The following is a 23,326-nucleotide window of genomic DNA, read 5'->3' on the forward strand; positions in this document are numbered from 1 at the left end:
GATCTAAATATTAGGTACAATAGCAAAAATGTTTATATCTGTTTAAACCAGCTTCCAGAGGGAAGGTAGGGGGCTGCCTCTGGGGGATAAATTCTCTCAACCATCCCATAAGTGACAGTCCTGGATACTGTACAGAAATCACTGTCTTCTTGCCTGTACGGACTGATGGACATGTAGAGGACCATTCTGCATGTCGGAAGACAGGTTTGCCTTGTTCTCAGTGATACCATGTGCAAGAGCAAACACACTTTAGTATCAGCCAGACCCAAGACAAGAAAGACCCACTCACCCAGATTTTTAATATTTGGAGAAGTCAGAGGAAGCAAATTTCTAGTCAGGCCGTTTTGATTCTGGCTGCATGTTAGAAACCCGAGAAACTTAAATAGAACAAAATAAAAGAATATCTAGATGGATTAAACAGAATCTCAGCATAAAGAGAAGTGCTTGGTATATTGTAAAACTCTCGGGAGGCTCTAATGTACAGCCAGGAACTAGTCTTTATCAGAGAGTTATTACTACTCAACAGTCCACTTAAAGCTCAATGGACTGAAACAAGACTTTTGTTACTAGACCTTCTGAGTCTGAGGATCAGCTGAATGGTATTTCTGATATAGGCTGGACTTACTCATGCATCTGGGGGCCAGCTGTGTCTTGAGGTGGTTCTGATAATCTTGGCCAGGTTCTCACATGGCTGAGAGTCTGCTGGCTGCTGACTGATCTAAGGGAGCCAAGGCTGGACAGTTGAGCTCTGCTCCATGGGGTCTCTCCCACTCTGGTGTGTTCAGATCATGGCTTGGCAGAGATCCAAGAAACAGAGCAGAAACACAAAAATCTTTTGAGTTCTAGGCTCAGAACTAATAGGGCTTCACGCTAACACGTTCTGTTGGCCAACACAAGTCACAGAGCTGGCCTGGAGTCAGAGCAGGAAGAGACCTGAAGGTTCGAGTGCCATGTATGCTCCTTGTAAGGAAGCCAATAATTGAGGCCAAGAGTGCATTGGATCTGTTAATTATATTGAACCCATAACTTTATGGGAGTACAACTGATTTGTCAAAGTGGCTAATTTAAGACTTCGATATTTCATCACAGATCTGTCCATTGCCCCCCCTGCCCCCCACCACCTCATTCTACATCTCTTCATTATAGTGTTTGAAGTTTGGCCTATAGCCATGGCATACATATATTTACATAAAATATGTACCTATCTCTACTTTTAAATGTCTAATTCACTTTTATTGTATTTGTGCTCTGGACTCGAATTGCAGACAGTAGATCCACAAATCGATGGACAAGTGAAAGCACATACTTGAAATCTATTTTCTAAAGTATTAGCTGCGGAGTATTAATTATGAAGCATGAACATCTGGGGTATGTTCTAAGAGAGTGGACATTTGATCTCTTATGTTTTGACAATCTATTCTAATTACTGTAGTTTTGTGGTTTCCTTACATGAAGCGGTGTTGCTCTGAAGAGGATGGAAAGATAATGGAGGAGTAATTTCCTGTATAACTTCAACCAGGATAGAACACAGTGAAGTAGATTACACAGCTGCAGAAGACCTGTCATTCACTCCCCAGCCAGTTTTCAAAGTGCATATTAAAGAAATTGTTTTCTCTTTGGGTTTTCTATGACTGGTGCCTTCACCATCTGGGCCGACATTTTTCATCTTTCACGATTGTTTCACTTTCTCTGACCTAGACTCTGGCTGGACTAGAATCATCCTCGGCCCATTAATCACACTCACGTTGTTCTTGTCTCTTCCTTAACCTCCCTGGCATGCCATCCGCTTCCTCTTCTCCCTGATCTTTTGAATCCTACCATTTCTCAAGAAACTACTCTAAACTGTCCTTGGGGTGGTCTCCTAGAACTGTTTTGGCTACACCAATCCTTCCATCCTTTGAACAGCCATAAAACTGATTATCTGAACCCACTGACACCATTCTGTCTTGAACAGCTGTCTAGCTTTTTAAAGCATCTAAGCTGGCCCATCTGATTGGCTGTGAATCTGGTGTGTCAAGGCAGGTTGACCATTTCGGCTGCTCAGCTATCGCTGGACACAGTCATAGGAGTGTGAGCTCCACAAGACCAGGGGTTCCATCTGCTCTGCTCATTCCTGTATCCACCTCCCTAAGCACATAGAGGCTGTTCAACATCTACTGAATGAATGAGAAAGAATGGGCAGTCAATAAATACTTAATAAATTGGTATTCCAACAATAAGAAACAACAAAAAATTAACATTTTGAGTGTGTCAGGAATCCAGTGTCTGTCCACTTATCTATTATGAATGATCCCCTATTGTGGGAAGGCACTGGGGAGTTGATCATAAACAAGACCTAACTCTGCCATCAAAGATCTCACAGCCTTATGTGGGGAGGGCACCATTATGTGTTGCCTTTTGTATACCGGGTGCTGATGCTGCATGATGTTGGAGTAACTGGCTTCTGCTATCAGCGACTGCAGTAATGTTAAAGGGCCCAAACCCTAGGACTTAAACTATATGACTGTTGACCTGCAAACAGTTAAGGACCTTAACTAAGGCATTTATCTGTTCTGGGACTCAGGATTCTCACCTGTGAAATGAGGAGGCCACCTGGAAGGGACTAGAGGGTCTCATTTTCTTTGACTAGTTGTCTTAAGAAAGGCTGAACATCCCTCTGATGAAATGATATGACCTCAAATTTATGGGAACAAATCCCAAGCTGAAATGTGTGTCATCATTCTTCTAATTGTCTGGCGTGCCTTTCAGTGGCAGTACAACCTTCCTTCATGCCAGTGTGGTTGAGAATATTAAGGTTCTCAAGGAAACTCTCTAAGACATTTATCCAAAATACTTTTCGGCATCTCACAAACTACCATTGGATGAACTGGTTAACACAAAATAAAATGACAAGAACAGAAGTTATTGCTTCCTGACTAGCCTAATCTTAAGGGTGTTTTTGTTGAATCTTGTTGCTCATCCATGTACCTGAATGTTCCCTTTGAATCTGCCCAGGAACAGAATGTAATTTGTGGAAATTGATCACTCTTAGCAGTTGCCTCAAACTCAACAACTCAGTAGAAGAGAGTTTCTTTTGGCTCATTCTGGACCTCAGTAAAGAATTCTCAGCATTGTCCCAGGCTGGGCCAGCCAGGATCCTAGTCCCGTGTGACTCAGAAGCAGTAGGCACTCTGCCTCCAGACTCATTGTGGCTGCCGTCATCCCGCGGTTTCACCTGCCCCATTTTGGGGAGGCTGGTCAATTTTACAAACTTACCAAACTGAGCAAGCTTATAAAATCAGCCCCAAAGAGAGCACATACTGCACCTCACATGGGTGCATTAACCTATCGAAGATGTCAGCAATTCTTTTATGAAACTAACACAATATTGTAAATCAATTATACTTCAGTTTTCTAAAAGAGGGATGGTTTCCTTCAGTGCTCATCTTTCTGAGCCTTTCAGCATTGAAAAATATTCTGTTGCTGGGACTGCACTTACCTGCCCTCCCACATGATGAAGCAAATGTCTCTATGCCAGGTGGGCCACGCTGCAGTCCCCCAAAGTCAGCTGATGGAGAGGCTTATTGAGCCAGAGGGAGAATAACGTCCAGAAGCCACAGTGGGAAGCACCCTTTGTCTCAGCCCATTTGGCCATCTTATGGGTCTAACTTGGCTAAAACCTAAATGGGGTTTGAGGTTGAAGTCTCCCAGTGACACGGAGGGTTGGTGCTTACCATAGAGGCAACTATTGCAATTTTGTGACAGGAAATGGGAAGGTCAGATCCATCTCTGAGTGAGTTTGTCACTGTGAGTGCAAAATATTGCCTGCAAAAGGAAGGCTCCTTCTCTTGGAAAGACTCTCTGTCCAAAGGAAGGAGCCATGTGCCCACTGGACATTGTCTTCTTGATGTCATCGGGGACAGAGACAGTGACCAGCATCTGTGTGTCAGCTTGGTGGCTTTCCCGTTAGAGTGAAAGGCAAAGCATTTGCCGTGGTGTGTATAAACCCCCCAAGACTGGCCCATTCCGTACCTTAACTGTATCCTAATCCACTGCCTACTTCACTTGTTTTGGTCACCCAGCCCCTTGACTACCCAGAACAGAATGGTTGAAAATGACAGCAATCATTCATTTTGCTCACAGCCCTGCAGTTTGCTCTGGGGTCCTTGGAGAAGGTCCAGCGCTGCTGTTCACAGGGTCAGGTGAGGGGCTCGGCCCTGGTCTGGAGCAGCTGCTTCCGCTCCTCACCCAGCTGTGCTGTTTGCTCGATGCTCAGCTTGCAGTGGCCGGGCTTCCTCACAGCATGGTGGCTGGAACTAGAAAGAGAGCTCAGCAGAAGTCGTTCTGCCTTTTATGCCCAAGCCTGGAAGTCACCTAGCATCACTTCTATCACACAAGCCATAAGCTACAAGTCAGGGCAATCACAAATGCTCAGTCGGGTTCAAGGGGAGGAGACACAGACTCCTCCTCGGTGGTATATGTAGCTTGTTGCCCGTGCAGGTTGCGCTAAGAACCTTGGAGACGGTTCTTTCGCGTGGACATTCATGACTGGCCTGCGACTGGCATGCTGTCTCCATTCTAGACTGGAGACAGGTTTGTGCAATGCCTTTGGAAAGCCCCAGGGGCCACAGTGGTTGATTAGTAATATCCATCCGCACCAAGCTGCAGAACAAGGAGCACGTGATTGAGTCCCTCTGCAGGGTCAAGTTCAAGTTTCCTGGCCACCAGAAGATCAACATCTCAAAGAAGTGGGGGTTTACTGAGTTTAACGCGAAACAATGTGAAAACATGGTGGCAGAGTGGTTCATCCCGGATGACCGTGGGGTCATATACATCCCTAATTATGGCCCCTCCGGACAAATGGCCGGCCCTGCACTTGTGAGAGCCCTGGTGTCGGCCCCTCCCTACTGAGGCCCACTAAACCTGGGCTGTTCCTGCACCACGCCAGACGTGTTCCGTCTCAGCACTTGGCATTTGCTTTCTGTTTATTAATATAATGCTTTTCCCCTGAATAAGCATATGCCTCACTTCATTAACAACGTGGGTGCTTGACCCAAATATATTCTCCACTGCATGAGTGTCCTGTGCCGATGAAAACCCATGTCCTAATCCATCCCCTGATTTCTTTTTTTCAATAGAACACAACACCATTTATGTACTATATGTTTTACTTATTTATTTGATTTTTGTACTGTTCTTCTCCTTACATTTTAAACTTCCATTAAGGGACGGGTTTCTGTCTGTTTTGTTCATTGCTCTTTTTCCCAAACTGGAAGAGTGCTTGGCACATAGTGTGGTCTCAGAAAATATTTGAGTAAATTAGTGAACAACTACCCTCATAAAACAAGGCAGTGGTGATTATTCCTTCTCATTTTCTTCAGTCTCCAGTGCAGACTTTACTTTGCCAACAAAGGTCCATCTAGTCAAGGCTATGGTTTTTACAGTAGTCATGTATGGATGTGAGAGTTGGACTATAAAGAAAGGTGAGCACCGAAGAATTGATGCTTTTGAAGTGTGGTGTTGGAGAAGACTCTTGAGAGTCCCTTGGACTGCAAGGAAATCCAACCAGTCCATCCTAAAGGAGATCAGTCCCGGGTGTTCATTGGAAGGACTGACATTGAAGCTGAAACTCCAATACTTTGGCCACCTCATACGAAGAGCTGACTCATTGGAAAAGACTCTGATGCTGGGAGGGATTGGGGGCAGGAGGAGAAGGGGGCAGCAGAGGATGAGATGGTTGGATGGTATCACCAACTCAATGGAAATGGGTTGGGTGGACTCCGGGAATTGGTGATGGACAGGGAGGCCTGGCATGCCGTGGTTCATGGGGTCGCAAAGAGTCGGACACGACTGAGTGAATGAACGGAAATGAAATGAACTGAACTGAAAGGATGCTCTAAGTTGAATATATTCTTGAATTTTGCTCAAATAGTATTCACTAAAGAATACAAGTTGGTATTAGGCTGGAATACCCTGGACTCCATCATCTAGTATATTATTCCAGGAGTTCAAAAGGAGTCCACTCTGAGATGACCTGATGATGACATTTCAATGGATGTTATGTTTATTGATTTTTCTTCTCTGCCAAAGAAAAGGGAAGCAATAAATATGACCCCAAAGAGCTCTGATTTGGTGGAGAGAGTTGTGGTGGTGACCTAGATGTGTCCCCTGAGTCTACACTGCTCCTTCTTGAATCAGGATCTTGCATCTGGGAACATACAGGAAAGAGGCAGAGAGGGTCCTGTTTTCTTTGTTGGGTGTGTATGAGGCAAAGGGGAGCCCAGGGTCTGCCAGGGTGGCTTTCTCCCCAAGCAAAGGTTATAAGAATGAAAGGGTCAAACATGCCTTGAGCTCCTGCTGAGACAAGCTAAGGAGAATACAAACTATTAAGGTAATTTATAGGCAGAAGCACTTTGAATATAAATGAAGCAACCAATGGCCCCTTTGATTGGCATTTATATCTCGTTTTATAGAGATCACATAGAGTAGTGTTATAATTCTTGACAGTTTTGATTGTAAAATACATGGGACTTTAAGCTCCCTGGAAGAAAGCAAAGATGATTAATATTAATAATAGATGACTAGATACACGACAGACATGAGTAATATGTTTTGTATTTATATAGCTATTTTTTTAACTCATTGGAAAACACTGTATACTTTATTGTCAGGAATGCAGTCATAATAAGACACTATATTATCTAGGTCACATAAAAGAAGACATTCAAACTAATCCTTAAATCCTATTAATTTTTTTATTCACATTATAGGAAAAAAAAAAAAAAACACAAACCATAGCTGTTTGACTCCACTACTCAAATGAATGTATTCAAAGCAATGTGCCTGATTGAAGATACAGATCAAAATTCAGATAACTTTGTGCAAGTTCAGTCAGTTCCAGAATCATTTGGAAATGTTGATAACCACAAGGAAGGCTATGGATCTCAGAAAAATAAACAAATAAGAGACTGGGCAAATCAAAGCATAGTGATGAATGTGGTGTGTGTGTGTGTGTGTATTCTTCTATGTGCAGGATGCTGAGTGAAGCAACTCTGGGCTCTGTCAGCAAAAATACGGTTCTAATAAGAGTTTGCGCTGTTATGGAGAAAACTATTTCAATGGAAAATGCACATCTCTTAGATTACATCTAGCACTTGGAAAATTGCAAAATGTTTTACCACCTCTATTTCCCACTTCTTCCTCCTTTCCCATGACTCATTCCATCAGCACGTGGGAAAAAGTAGAAAGAGAAAACAAAGAATGGATGTTGTGGTCACCTCCATTTAAGGTGTGCCTCTGATTCAAAATAGAAATAATCCAATAAGTAAATGTTACATATGTCAAGTCTTCACTCAAAAGGCATTTGGAATGTTTTAAAGGAGAATATATTCTGGGAAAAGGTGACAATGCAGTGGAATAGAAGTAAAAGTTTGTACGATATGTGGAAAATAAGCCCCACAACCAAATAAGTAAATGACCAGTACATTGAATTCTGGGAAGTCCTAGTCATTTATAGAAGTAGGACTTAAAATTGATTCTGAATTATTTTTAAACCAAAGAGGAGGAAAAAAAAACATGGGCAGCCACATCGTTTACATAAGCAGAACTACTCTGCAGAAAAATACACCTGTTTTCATTTTCTAAGATTTGAGTGGAGCTATTATTTTGATTTCACTTTGTATTTTTTGTTGTTGTTGTTTGTTTTATCTTCCTTTCCCCGTGGGCTTTTAAAGTAAGATTCTGAAGACAGAGACAGAAATAAATCCTCCCATCCTATCCCCTTGATGATTTGCTGTGGTTTGGGAAGCTCATCTTATATGTGGAGATGTAATGGCTCCCCACTGCACCATTCACCTCTGACACCTGATACCTTGTTTTTAGTAATGTGTCCATTAGCATTTGCTGCATAAATAAGCTATTCTAAAACTTAGTGGCTTATGCCAACAGTCATTTATTTGCTCACAATTTTGTGGGTTGGCAATTTGAACTGGGCTAGACTGGGCCATCCTTCAGCCTCTCTTGCCTAAGCTTCACTCATGTGGCAACTGACCCTGACAGCTGGGTGGGTAAGGATGCCCTCACTTATGTGTCTGGAGGGTGGTGGACTAAAGGTCGGGTGCTTTGGTTTTCCCCAACATGGCTTCTCTGGTAGGCTGGCTTGGACTTCTTCAACCTGCTATTTCTTTGCGTGGCATTTGCTTATGTCCTATTGGCCAAAGCAAGTCACATGACCAAGCCAGCTTCAAGGAGGGGAGAAATAGACTTCTCTTTTAATGTTAGGATCTGCAATGAATTTGTGCATGTGTGTGTGTGTGTGTGTGTGTGTGTGTGTGTTAAGTCATTTCAGTCATGTGCGACTCTTTGAGACCTTATGAACTACAGGCTTCCAGGCTCCTCTGTCCATGGGATTCTCCAGGCAGGAATACTGGAGTGGGTTGTCATGACCTCTTCCAGGGGATCTTCCTGACCCAAGGATCGAAACTCAGTCTCCTACATCTCCTGCATTGGCAGGTGGGTTCTTTACCACTAGCACCACCTGGGAAGTCCAGTGAATTTATGGCCATTTTTTCTTTTTGCAGCAACAAGTTTAATTTTTGCTACTGCTAAAGGGAAGGGAACACTATACCCCTGCTTATAGTGTAGCTTGAAGCAAAGAACGTTAGCTTCTGCTCTCTGCATAAAATCCTATGTCCCAGAGGGAGGGGAACTATGAGGCTTATGAGATGATCTTTCAGGAAGGAATTCACTTCTCCAGTTGCCATGGCAGGGAATGAAAAACCACGTGATCTAAGAGGTGTGGGAGAGTAAGGGGAGGTGGAGAGGATGCAGGTGGACAGTTTGTGTGTGAGTGCATTGTCTTGCATCCATATGAGGTGAGAGATGAATGAACTTGTCCTTCAGTGTTAACCAGCTGTTTTTTTTTTTTTTTGAAAGAGAGCAAAGGAGAATTATCGAACAAATTCAGACTTTTATAAATCATTATTTTCAAGTCCACACCAGGTGGTGGAGTAAGATAGAGTCAAAAACGTCATCTCAAGGCATTCTTTCTTTGGCAGGACCTTTCAAGATGCCTTCTTTCATTGCTGACAGTCTCCCAGCCTCGTCTGCAATGTTCTCACAGTCACAGTCCTCTGAGCTACCACGGGGTGTCTGCCATTTCACCTGCTTCAGTTCCCTGCAGGGATGTCAGCTGCCGAGGCCTCTGATGCTGCCACATGGCCTTTGAAGATTCTGAGGACACTGCGATGCTGATGCAGGCTTTGTCTCCAACTTGTGATGTAAGCGCTAGCACCAGCATCATTGGCTTGGCAGGTGCCCCCTCATGTTCTTGTAGACTTATTAATAAATCTTTCCCTTCAATAGCCACCAACAGGTTTGCTGGCTCTTATATTTGGCTCCTTGATGAAGTTGGATGAGTTCTCTTACTGTAGTTTTTCTTTTATCATGCAAATAGGGCTGTGATGGACTTGTTTCACAGGTCCTTCATATAAATCTTGAATCAATGACCATGAGATGCTGTATAAGAACCATCCACAAAATCTCACCAGTCTTTGGGTCACATGAGAGGCTGTGGCTTGTTCTATAACAGGGGTCCCCAAACTCCAGGATTCAGTGGCTGATGATCTAAAGTAGAGCTGATGTAATAAATAGAAATAAAGTGCACAATAAATGTAATGTGTTTGAATCACCCTGAAACCATCCCCTACCCCTGGTCCGCGGAAAACTTTTCTTCCATTATACCTGGTCTCTGGTCCCAAAATGATTGGGTACTACTGCTATAATGATCTACTTCTGCTCAGCTGTGAGTAGTCAGGTGACTTGGCTGACTTGGCTGTGCTCTTTGATGTGTCTGGGGTTGCTTAGCTGGAGGATGGGGCTCCATTCCATGTTATTTCCTCCACAGCAGGCTAGCCCAGGTTCATTCCCAGGCCAGTGGCAGGGTTCCAAGGGAGGGCACATGCACACGGTCTCATGAGGCCAAGGTTGAGAATCTCCACCATATCACCTCTCCTGTTCTGAGTAAGTGACCAGGCCCCTAAGATTCACAGAAGGAGAAACAGACTTTATTTCTTGATGGAAGGAGCTGAAACATCACATCACAAGGGACATAGATTTGGAAAGTGCAGAAACTGAAGCCATCTTTGCAAACAATCTAACACACCCGAAAACCTGGGAGCCCTGGGTGAGCACGGTTGGCAACCCAGACAACTTCAAATGCATGTTAGGAAGATGAATTTGGTAATCTTTCTAAAAGGCAGAAGATAAATTGTTTTGGGTAGTGGGAGGAGAGGTTAGTGTCACCTGCAAAATGGCTTTTGCTTTAATACAGGTGATAAATCAGGAGGGTCTAGAACAGGGATAGCAAACAAGCTACACACCATGTGACCGATTTACATGCCTGCAGTGGAATGTTGAGGAGAATTATGTGGCCACTTTCCTGGGTGAGCTGAACACAGAGGCTTGATGGATTTGCCCTTGAATGGAGCAGAGACAGCATAGTCACATGTGTGTGCCACTTTTGTGCTACCAAGGGCCATGGCAGTGAGGTTAAAGAGCCTTGTGAAATTGATAAGGAGGTAGAAGGATCACATATTAATAATCAAGTGTAAATGAGGGAAAATATTGTTCTAAAATAAGCCTAGCTTTTGGATTCATTCCCTTAATTGTAATGTCATTTCTTAAAGTGGGTCATACTGTATAAGGAGTAGATTTGAGTCTATATTATATAGATCAGTCCTGTATCGTATCATAGGAGTACCAGCTTTTCTAGCTTTTCTGTCATCTACTGAGGCACAACAAACCACTCAAAGATTAGAAGTTGTGATAGTTAATTTTATGCACCAACTTGAGTGAGTCTATTCGTTTCCAAGGCAAACCATTCAATATCACAGTAATCCAAGTCTATGCCCTGACCAGTAATGCTGAAGAAGCCGAAGTTGAATGGTTCTATGAAGACCTACAAGACCTTCTAGAACTAACACCTAAAAAAGATGTCCTTTTCATTATAGGAGACTGGAATGCAAAAGTGGGGAGTCAAGAAACACCTGGAGTAACAGGCAAATTTGGCCCTGGAGTACAGAATGAAGCAGGGCAAAGGCTAATAGAAGTTTGCCAAGAGAACACACTGGTCATAGAAAAGATCCTCTTCCAACAACACAAGAGAAGACTCTACACATGAACATCACCAAGTGGTCAAAACCGAAATCAGATTGATTATATTCTCTGCAGCCAACGATGGAAAAGTTCTATACAGGCAACAAAAACAAGACTGAGATCTGACAGTGGTACCGACCATGAATTCCTTATTGCCAATTCAGACTTGAATTGAAGAAAGTAGGAAAAACCGTTAGACCATTCATGTATGACCTAAATCAAATCCCCTATAATTATACAGTGGACATGACAAATAGATTCAAGGGATTAGATCTGACAGACAGAGTGCCTGAAGAACTATGAATGGAGGTTTGTGACATTGTACAAGAGGCAAGGATCAAGATGATCCCCAAGGAAAAGAAATGCAAAAAGGCAAAATGGTTGTCTGACTAGGCCTTACAAATAGTGTGAATAGAAGAGAAGTATCACTGACTCGATGGACATGAGTTTGAGTGAACTCCGGGAGTTGGTGGTGGACAGGGAGGCCTGGCATGCTGTGATTCATGGGGTCGTGGAGAGTCGGACATGACTGAGTGACTGAACTGAACTGAACTGAACTGAAAGGCAAAGGAGAAAAGGAAAGATATAGCCATTTGAATGCAAAGTTCCAAAGAATAGCAAGGAGGGATAAGAAAGACTTCCTCAGTGATCAATGCTAAGAAATAGAGGAAAATAATAGAATGGGAAAGTCTAGAGATCTCTTCAAGAAAATTAGAGAAACCAAAGGAACATTTCATGCGAAGATGGGTACAATAAAGGACAGAAGCTGTGTGGATCTAACAAAAGTTGAAGGTATTAAGAAGAGGTGGCCTGAATACAAAAGATCTTCATGACACAGATAATTATGATGATGTGATCACTCACCTAAAGCCAGACACCCTGGAATACTAAGTCAAGTGGGCCTTAGGAAGCATCACTACTACAAAGCTAGTGGAGGTGATGGAATTCCAGTTGAGCTATTTCAAATCCTAAAAGATGATGTTGTGAAAATGCTCACTCAATATGCCAGCAAATTTGGAAAACTCAGCAGTGGTCACAGTACTGGAAAAGGTCAGTTTTCATTCCCATCCCAAAGAAAGGCAATGTCAAAGACTGCTCAAACTACCACACAATTGCACTTATCTCACAAGCTAGTAATGTAATGCTCAAAATTCTCCAAGCCAGGCTTCAACAGTACCTGAACTGTGAACTTCCAGATGTTCAAAGTGGATTTAGAAGGCAGAAGAACCAGAGATCAAGTTGTCAACATCTGTTGGATCATTGAAAAATCAAGAGACTTCCAGATAAATGTCTAGTTCTGCTTTATTTACTATGCCAAAGCCTTTGAGTATGTGGACCACAACAAACAACAAACTGTGGACAATTCTTAAAGAGAAGAAAATACCAGACCACCTGACCTGCCTCTTGAGAAATATATAGGCAAGTCAGTAAAAAACAGAACTGTATATGGAACAATGACTAGTTCCAAATTGGGAATGGAGTACATCAAGTTTGTATATGTCACCCTCCTTATTTAATGTATATGCAGAGAACATCATGAGAAATGCTGGGCTGGATGAAACACAAGCTGGAATCAAGATTTCCTGGAGAAACATCAATAACCTCAGATATGCAGATGACACCACCCTTATGGCAGAAAGTGAAGAAGAACTAAAGAAGCTCCTGATGAAAGTGAAAGAGGAGAGTGAAAAGTTGGCTTAAAACTCGACATTCAGAAAACTGAGATCATGGCATCTGGTCATATCACTTCAGGGCAAATAGAGGGGAAACAGTGGAAATAGTGACAGACTTTATTTTGGGGAGGCTCCAAAATCACTGCAGCCATGAAATTAAAAGACTCTTGCTCCTTGGAGGAAAAGTTATGACCAACCTAGACAGCATATTAAAAACAGAGACATTACTTTGCCAACAAGGCTGCGTCTAGTCAAAACTATTATTTTTCCAGCAGTCATGTATGGATGTGAGAGTTGGACTGTAAGGAAAGCTGAGTGCCGAAGAATTGATGCTTTTGAAGTGTGGTGTTGGAGAAGACTCTTGAGAGTCCCTTGGACTGCAAGATAATTCAACCAGTGCATCCTAAAGGAAATCAGTCCTGAATATTCATTGGAATGACCGATGTTGAAGCTGAAACTCCAATCCTTTGGCCACCTAATGTGTAGAGCTGACTCATTTGAAAAGATCCAGATTCTGGGAAAGATTGAAGGTAGGGGAAGGGGATGACAGAGTATGAGATGGTTGGATGGCATCACCGACTTAATGGACATGAGTTCTGGGAGTGGCGATGGATGGGGAGGCCTGGCATGCTGCAGTCCATGGGTTTGCAACAAGCTGAACACGACTGAATAACTGAATTGAACTGAACTGAGTCAGGGGATGTCTCGGTATTCAGTCAAATGCTTTCTGAGTATTTCTGTGAGGGTGTTTTTGGATAAACTAACATTTTAATGGCAGCCTGAGTAAAGTAAACTGCCTCCCTCATGTGTGTGGACTACATCTGATCAGCTGAAAGCCTGGGTAGAAAAAAAAGTCTGCCTTTCCCTGAGTTAGAGGGAATTCCTACTGTGTAACCACCTTGAAACTGGGACTTGGGCATTTTCTTACCTTCAGACTGACATGGAAACATCGATCTTTCTGAGTCTTGAGTTTCCTGGCCCTTGGACTAGAACTACACTGTCAGAACTCCTGGTTTTCTGGCCACTGGACTCAGACTGGAACTACCCATCATCTTTCCCAGGTCTGCAGCTGGCTGACTCACCTTGTAAATCTTGGGACTTTTCAGTTTCCATAATTGCATGAGCTAATTTTTTACAGTAAACTAATAAATAAGTAAGGAAAAAATTACTTTGTACATATACACACATTCTGTTGTTGGTTCTGTTTGTCTTGGGAACCCTGTCTAAGAATGTAGAAGCTTAAAACAACAGCCATTTTACATCTCAGGAGTCTGTAGGTGACACATTTGGACAGGATACAGTGGGAATTCTCAGTAACATCAGGGGCCTCAGTGCCCCCATGGCCTCTCCTGCTACCTGCCCTCATTACACAGAAGTCTAGTCTGAGATTTTGAGCTCGGCAGGTGCCCCCTGGAGTGTTCTAAGAGGACAAGCACTTCTTAAGCCTCTGCTTCTGCCATGTTTGATGGCATCCCACTGACCAAGGCAAGTCCATGGCCAAACCCAGGGTCAGTGTGAGAGGGGTCTACACTAGGGCATGGGTGCCTGGATATTTAGTTTACTGAGGTCACCAAAGTTAAAGTCTGTCTTGAAGAGGAGGTTTGATATTCCATCGTGAACGTGTTGGCTCTGATGTGTCCATTTGATGTTAAAGTTGGGAGAGTCAGGTGGCAATATGGGTCTGAGGCTAAGACAAGATAATTTCTTATCAATGGATGGATACACTTGGGAATCATGAATACATAGGGGTACATGAAAATATTCCACAGTCAGTACAACATGGACACCAGCCTATCAGGACAGATTGTGCCATAGCCTTGAAGCAGAATCTCAGGGTCCACTGTTAGGCCAAGCATCTTCCTTTTAGTTATTGGATCATTGGGAGGTATCAGGAGTCCCAGGAAAGGAGGCAGGGCAGTCAGGGTAGTGGGAGGGCACTTGTTGGGGGAAGGCAGTGGGCAATGGACCAACTGGCAGGAAATATTGCAATACTTTGGCAACTGGTCTGAGTAGAAACCATACACACAGGAAAGAGCTAAAGCCAGGGGTTGTATGGTTAGCGTGTCACTGGGATAGGGCGTTAGCTTAAACTGTGTGACTGACGTATATTTATCCACTGTGGTTGCGAAGAACATCTTTTTGTGTACTTCAACCTAACCCAAAATGAGACATCAGATCAGTTCAGTTCAGTCGCTCAGTCGTGTCCGACTCTTGGCGACCCCATGAGTCGCAGCATGCCAGGCCTCCCTGTCCATCACCAACTCCCGGAGTTCACTCAAACTCATGTCCATCGAGTCGGTGATGCCATCCAGCCATCTCATTCTCTGTCGTCCCCGTCTCCTCCCGCCCCCAATCCCTCCCAGCATCAGAGTCTTTTCCAGTGAGTCAACTCGTCACATGAGGTGGCCATCCGTTCCGTTCCGTTCCGTCGCTCAGTCGTGTCGGACTCTTTGCGACCCCTTGGACTGTAGCCTACCAGGCTTCTCTGTCCATGGATTCTCCAGGCAAGAATACTGGAGTGGGTTACCGTTTCCTTCTCCAGGGGATCTTCCCGACCCAGGGATTGAACCCGGGTCTCCCGCATTGGAGGCAGAAGCTTTAACCTCTGAGCCACCAGGGAAGCCCATAACTAGGGCTAAAATGGACACAAAAATGTAATTAACTGGCAGGTGAACAGGAGGAGCCCTCACAGGAAATCGGAAAGAATGGCTCCATGGAAGGCAAAGGAGGAGCATAGGAGAGGGAGGGAAGGGGTAAAGATCTCGAAGATCATATAGTAAAGTTCAGGTGAGATGAGTGTGTGTGACTGTAGCTGAGATGTATATCAAAGGAATGATTTCCATCAGCCCAGACTCTTGCACCTTCCCACGTAGAGAAAAATGCTAAATACCTCACCTTGACATAACTGATTTTCCTTTAAGCTTTTGAGGTTTGGACTACCTGCCATTTGCTGTAAACTTCTGTATAATCTTTCCCTGCCCCCCTGTCTCCTTGGAGCAGTTTTCTCAGGATTTTGTGAGATGCTACCTCTCAGGCTTGAAGTTCTAAAAATTCCTGCCGAATAAAGCATAACTCTCAACTTTCAGGCTGTGAATATTTTTGAAGTCGACACTGAGAAAGACTTGCTTCAATTTATATGAGGAATGGAAAGATCCCTCAGCTTGATGTTGGAAAATAATCTGTTTTAAAAGGTAAGAAGTTTCAGTTGAACAGTGAAGGGACTCACAACATTGTTAACACAAAATATTTTGTGTTAAAAGAAATAAAATTTTAAAAATATAAATAAAATTACCTCTATTCTCAAAATAAGTAAATAAAAGATTACAAGGTGAGAGGAAACAGCAAAGTGTGTGACCAGGAGCCTGGGGCTCTTGTCCCAGTACTTCCAGTCTTGAGGGCCAGCTTGGCCACTTCATAACAGATCTTTCTTTGTAGACAGTGGTCTTCATCTTGATTACACAGTAGGATAATGACCTGGGGGGGCTTTTAAAATCCTCTAGGCCCAAGTCTCATTCAGAGAGTTTACATTGGAATGTCTGAAAGTACCCAGGAGTCAGTGTTTTTAAAGCTCCTAGGTTATATCATGTATGTTCAAGATTGAGAACCACCACAGCTTTATCTCCTATTCCTTCAGCTTTGGTGTTTTAGGCAACAAACAAAGTCATCCACATCAGCATTAGCAGGTCTCATGACAATGGAGGCCCTTGCAAACCTTTCCTCAGGGCAGTCATTCCCAATCCCAGCTGTAGACTCACCTGGGGGCACTTACAACACACTGGTGCTGGGCCTCACTCCAGAGACTTTGATGTAATTGGCCTGGGATGGCTCAGGGCTTCAGCTGTGTCTCCCCAAAAAGGTATGTTGAAGTGCTAATCCTCAGTACCTCTTAATGTGACCTAATTTGGAAATGACATCCTTAAAGAGGTAATCAAGTTAAGTTAAGATCTTCAGGGTGGACCCTAATCTAAAATGACTAGTGTCTTTATGAAGAGGGGAAATTTGAATACAAGGAAGACATGTAGGAGGGATTGTGTGAAGAGATGTAAAGAGATGACTATGGTAAAATTTGCTGTTGTTGAGTTGCTAAATCGTATCTGACTTGATTAGATTGGAGTTATGTGGCCACAAGAAACATCTGGGACTGCCAGAAGCTGCAAGAGGCAAGAAGGGATCCTTCTCCTACAGGTTTCAAAGACAGCACCTAACTTTCAGACTCCTAGTCTCTGGGGCCATAAGACAATAAATGCCTGTTATTCTCAGCGAACCAGTTTCTGGTACTTTGTAACAGCAGCCTAAGGAAATTAATACAAATGGTCTTGGATGCCGGGAGCCAGAGAGGGAAATCCTACCCGTGGCAAAGGTCAACTGGGGAAGAGGCCTGACGGGCAAAGGCTAATCAGGACTCGAGGAGCCCCCTGGACTTACCTGAGCATCTACCCCAAAGAAAACCGGAATCTGACTGATTTACTATCTTACGCCTCTTACCAAGTCCTCTAATACTTACGGGGGTTTCCCCCCAACCACCTTTCTCTGAAAACATTAATTCAGAGCTGTAGTTTAAAAGTTCTCCTTGGCTTAATAGGAGTATTCCAATCCAAGCCCCTCTGATAGTTTTCTAACTTGCATGACAAGTTTGTTCGGGCTCCTAAAATACAGGAATCTGTTGAAGAAGTTAAAATCACTAGAATAGTACTAGAAAAGATTTCATTGTTGAATCAATGCTTGCTGCAGTCTCCTCTATTGTATCCTTGGAAATATATTAATCCTTTGACTCAACCACATCAGATCTTAAGTTAATAAGTTCCTTTCTTGCAACTCACTACACCGGTGCCTTATAGGAATGTAACTTTGTTATGTGTCTAGCACCTAACTTTAGGAAAGTCACCTTAAAAGAAAAGTCTTTTACTTGCTAACTAACCTATTGTTAGGAGAGAGGGCCATAAATTGTTAGCAGGCCCCCTGGCCAGAAGATGATGTAAACCACCTAAAAACTTTTATCATGAGATATACAAAAATGAGCCCTGATCCTGATAAGGGTCAAGACTGCTGACCCCACATGATTTTGGTGTGAATCTATACCTCCCTTTCTTTGTTTCTTATGCGCATAACTTAGGGTATAAAAGCAGCACTGGAAAATAAAGTTTTGGGCCTTGCTCACTGAAGCTTGGTCTCCCCGTGTCGTTCTTTCTTTTTCCGTCCTTTTCTCTATTCTCCTTTTTCTGGTTGAGATCCTTGGAGCGCTGGGCCCTCTGAGTTTACTTATCTGCCTGGGCTTCTAAGACCCACTCGAGGGGGTGCCCTGGTGGGGTACCTCAAGTGATTCGAGAGGGCGCCTGCGGCCTACGTAAACAGAGCAAGCCCCGTGCTGGGGTTTTATTGGTTTCCAGCGTAAACCAAGGAATCATCAGCCCCTGTCTCTCTCTCTCTCTCTCTCTAACGCCGACGCCGTTCATCCCGAGGATACCCTGGGTCATATCGGGGCTGGACCCCGATACTTGGATATCGATAGTTTTAAATGTGACCCAGGTGGTTCTAATGTGCCAGGACTGATTTATTGATTTTCATAACTATTAAAGGAATTCAGTATACAGTAGGTATAACCAGGATAGAAAACAATGTCAAAATTAGTTTAGGAGCCACACCAACATAATTATCACAAGTCTAATATTTAAAACTTAGACACATGCTGAGTAACTTTAATGCCTAGTAATATATTTCTTCTTCACTCGGGGCTCTGCATTTTAAGAGGCATTTGCAGTCTTGCTTCTCTGCAGTTCCTTGCCTGGATGCTAATTTTTAGTGTAATTTTTCAACTTGAATGATGAGATTTTGGATTTTCACTTCACATGTATTTTACAGACCTCCTCATGGTGAATCCTTTATTTTTCATGCCTAAGGGCACTGTCTAGCACCTCTCCCTGTTGAACGTTATCCTGTTCATTTATAATGTAACATTTCTCCAATTTGTCAAAGTTACTTAGAATTCTTATCCTGCAACCCAACATTCTAATTCCTATTACTCAAGGAGAGTCCCCAGGACAATTGCATTAAGAATTATATGAATTCCAGGAGGAATCAATATGGAGAAGATAAGACAGTGGAAGGTTTATTGTCTTATGTGCTGCATTAAGGTGAGAAGATGTATGAAAGATGAATGGTCAGTGCATGAATGATACAGAGTTCCTTCAGCGAGAAGAGGGGTCAGTCCTTGCCCCAGTGTCATGTAAGATGTGGAGCTTGTCACTGTCACTCAGAGTGTGCTTCACAGACTAGCAGCACTGGCATTACCTGGGAGCTGGTCAGCAGCACAGCATCTCTGACTCCATCCCACACCTACAGAATCTGAATTTACTTTTTTGCAGGTCCTCTAGGTTAAGCACATGCATATTAATTTTGAGACCTGATGTAGACACAGCCCTTAGCTTGAAGAACTCACCAAGGAAGCTGGTTGAATTAGATCAGTTCAGTTCAGTCGCTCAGTCATGTCTGACTCTTTGTGGCCCCATAGATTGCAGCATGCCAGTCCTCCCTGTCCATCACCAACTCCCGGAGTTCACTCAAACTAATGTCCATTGAGTCGGTGATGCCATCCAGCCATCTCAGCCTCTGTCGTCCTCTTCTCCTCCTGCCCTCAATCTTTCCCAGCATCAGGGTCTTTTTCAATGAGTCAGCTCTTCGCATCAGGTGGCCAAAGTATTGGAGTTTAGGCTTCAACATCGGTCATTCCAATGAATATTCAGGACTGATTTCCTTTAGGATGCACTGGTTGGATCTCCTTGCAGTCCAAGGGACTCTCAAGAGTCTTCTCCAACACCACACTTCAAATGCATCAATTCTACGGCACTCAGCTTTCCTTATAGTCCAACTCTCATGTCCATACATGACTACTGGAAAAACCATACCCTTAACTAGATGAACATTTGTTGGCAAACTAATGTCTCTGCTTTTTAATATGATTTCTAGGTTGGTCATAACTTTTCTTCCAAGGAGCAAGCGTCTTTTAATTTCATGGCTATAGTCATCAATATGAACAAAGCTGGCGGAGGTGATGGAATTCCAATTGAGCTATTTCAGATCCTAAAAGATGATGCTGTGAAAGTGCTGCACTCAATATGCCAGCAAATTTGGAAAACTCAGCAGTGGCCTCAGGACAGCAAAATATCAGTTTTCACTCCAATCCCAAGAAAGGCAATGCCAAAGAATGCTCAAACTATCGCACAATTGAACTCATCTCACAAACTACTAAAGTAATGCTTAAAATTCTCCAAGCCAGGCTTCAGCAATACGTGAACTGTGAACTTCCAGATGTTCAAGCTGGTTTTAGAAAAGGCAAAGGAACGAGAGATCAAATTGTCAACATCTGCTGGATCATTGAAAAAGTGAGAGAGTTTCAGAAAAACATCTATATCTGCTTTATTGAATATGCCAATGCCTTTGACTCTGTGGATCACAATAAACTCTGGAAAATTCTGAAGGAAATGGGAATACCAGACCACTTGACCTGCCTCTTGAGAAACCTGTGTGCAGGTCGGAAAGCAACAGTTAGAAATGGACATGGAGCAACAGACTGGTTCCAAATGGGAAAAAGGAATATGTCAAGGCTGTATATTGTCACCCTGCTTATTTAACGTATCTACACAGAACATCATGAGAAACACTGGGCTGGATGAAGCACAAGCTGGAATCAAGATTGCCAGGAGAAATATCAATAACCTCAGATATGCAGATGACACTACCCTTATGGCAGAAAGTGAGGAAGAGCTAAACAGCCTCTTGATTAAAGTAAAAGAGGAGAGTGAGAAAGTTGGCTTAAAGCTCAATGTTCAGAAAACTAAGATCATGGCATCCGGTCCCATCACTTCATGGGAAATAGATGGGGAAACAGTGTCAGACTTTATTTTTTTTGGGCTCCAAAATCACTGTGGATGCTGATTGCAGCCATGAAATTAAAAGATGCTTACTCCTTGGAAGGAAAGTTATGACCAATCTAGACAGCATATTGAAAAGCAGAGACAATTCTTTGTCCAAAAAGGTCCATCTAGTCAAGGCTATGGTTTTTCCAGTAGTCATGTATGGATGTGAGAGTTGGACTATAAAGAAAGCTGAGTGCAGAAGAATTGATGCTTTTGAACTGTGGTGTTGGAGAAGACTCTTAGAGTCCCGTGGACTGCAAGAAGATCCAACCAGTCCACCCTAAAGCATATCAGCCCTGGGTGTTCATTGAAAGGACTGATTTGAAGCTGAAACTCCAATACTTTGGCCACCTGATGTGAAGAGCTGACTCATTGGAAAAGATCCTGATGCTGAGAAAGATTGAGGGCAGGAGGAGAAGGGGACGACAGAGGATGAGATGGTTGGATGGCATCACCAACTCAATGGACATGGGTTTGGGTAGATTCCAGCAGTTGGTGATGGACAGGGAGGCCTGGCATGCTGCAGTTCACAGGATTGCAAAGGGTTGGACACGTATGAGCAACTGAACTGAAATGAACAGTCACCATATGCAATGATTTTGGAGCCCACAAAAATAAAGTCAGCCACTATTTCCACTGTTTCTCCATCTATTTCCCATGAAGTGATGGGACCGGATGCCATGATCTTTGTTTTCTGAATGCTGAGCTTTAAGCCAACTTTTTCACTCTCCTCTTTCACTTTCATCAAGAGGCTCTTTAGTTCTTCTTCGCTTTCTGCCATAAGGGTGGTGTCATCTGCATATCTGAGGTTATTGATATTTCTCCCAGCAATCTTGATTCCAGCTTGTGCTTCTTCCAGTCCAGTGTTCCTCATGATGTACTCTGCATATAAGTTAAATAAGCAGGGTGACAATATACAGCCTTGACGTACTCCTTTTTCCTATTTGGAACCAGTCTGGTTTTCTATGTCCAGTTCTAACTGTTGTTTCCTAACCTGCATAAAGATTTCTCAAGAGGCAGGTCAGGTGGCCTGGTATTCCCCTTACTTGAAGAATTTTCCAGAATTTATTATGATCCACACCATCAAAGGCTTTGGCATTGTCAGCAAAGCAGAAATAGATGTTTTTCTGGAACTCTCTTGCTTTTTCAATGATCCAGCAGATGTTAGCAATTTGATCTCTGGTTCCTCTGCCTTTTCTAAAACCAGCTTGAACATCTGGAACTTCATGGCTCATGTATTATTGAAACCTCGCCTGGAGAAAATTGACCATTCCTTTACTAGCGTGTGAGATGAGAACAATTGTGCCGTAGTTTGAACATTCTTTGGCATTGCCTTTCTTAGGAATTGGAATGACAACTGACCTTTTCCAGTCCTATGGCCACTGCTGAGTTTTCCAAATTGGCTGGCTTATTGACTGCAGCACTTTCACAGCATCATCTTTTAGGATTTGAAATAGCTCCACTGGAATTCCATCACCTCTGCTAGCTTTGTTCATAGTGATGCTTCCTAAGGCCCACTTGACTTCACATTCCAGAATGTCTGGCTCTAGGTGAGTGATCACACCATCGTGATTATCTGGGTCATGAAGATATTTTTGGTATAGTTTTTCTGTGTATTCTTGCCACCTCTTCTCAATACCTTCAGCTTCTGTTAGGTCCATACCATTTCTGTCCTTTATCGAGTCCATCTTTGCATGAAAATTTCCCTTGGTATCTCTAATTTTCTTGAAGAGGTTTCTAGTCTTTCCCATTCTATTGTTTTCCTCTATTTCTGATCATTGAGGAAGGCTTTCTTGTCCCTCCTTCCTATTCTTTTGACTCTGCATTCAAATGGGTATGTCTTTCCTTTTCTCCTTTGCTTTTTGCTTCTCTTCACCGCTATTTGTAAGCCCTCCTCAGACAACCATTTTGCTTTTTTTCATTTCTTTTTCTTAGGGATTGTCTTGATCCCTGTCTCCTGTACAATGTCATGAACCGCCATCCATAGTTTGTCAGGCACTGTATCAAATCTAGTCCCTTAAATCTATTTCTTCCATTGCATAATCCTTTGCGATTTGGTCTAGTGGTTTTCCCTACTTTCTTCAATTTAAGTCTGAATTTGGCAATAAGGAGTTCATGATCTGAGCCACAGTTAGCTCCTGGTCTTGTTTTTGCTAACTGTACAGAGCTTCTCCATCTTTGGCTGCAAAAAATATAATCAGTCTTATATGGTGTTGACCATCTGGTGATGTCCATGTGTAGAGTCTTCTCTTGTGTTGTTGGAAGAGGGTGTTTGCTTACCAGTGTGTTCTCTTGGCAAACCTCTATTAGCCTTTGCCCTGCTTCATTCTGTACTCCAAGGCCAAAATTGCCTGTTACTCCAGGTGTTTCCTGACTTCCTACTTTTGCATTCCAGTCCCCTATAATGGAAAGGACATCTTTTTTCGGTATTGATTCTAAAAGGTCTTGTAGGTCTTCACAGAACCGTTTAACTTCAGCTCCTTCAGCGTTACCTGTTGAGACATAGACTTGGATTACCGTGATATCAAATGATTTGCCTTCGTAATGAACTGAGATCATTCTGTTGTTTTTGAGGTTGCATCCAAGTACTGCATTTGGGACTGTTGT

The 23,326-nt window shown here is 43.0% G+C and overlaps 1 long non-coding RNA gene across 1 annotated transcript in view; it reads left to right on the forward strand.

The window, feature by feature from the left end:
• LOC129556486 (uncharacterized) overlaps positions 1-9,363 on the forward strand; it is a 64,654-nt gene extending 55,291 nt beyond the window's left edge. Inside the window, exon 3 of the long non-coding RNA XR_008686016.2 lies at positions 9,036-9,363. This is a non-coding gene — a long non-coding RNA (uncharacterized LOC129556486). The remainder of the gene's footprint in view (positions 1-9,035) is intronic.
• Positions 9,364-23,326: the final 13,963 nt, after the last annotated feature.

This window comes from Moschus berezovskii, chromosome 15 (assembly GCF_049115385.1).
Source record: "Moschus berezovskii isolate FMDL1 chromosome 15, NW_MosBer_1.0, whole genome shotgun sequence".
In the NCBI taxonomy this organism is placed as follows: Eukaryota; Metazoa; Chordata; class Mammalia; order Artiodactyla; family Moschidae; genus Moschus; species Moschus berezovskii.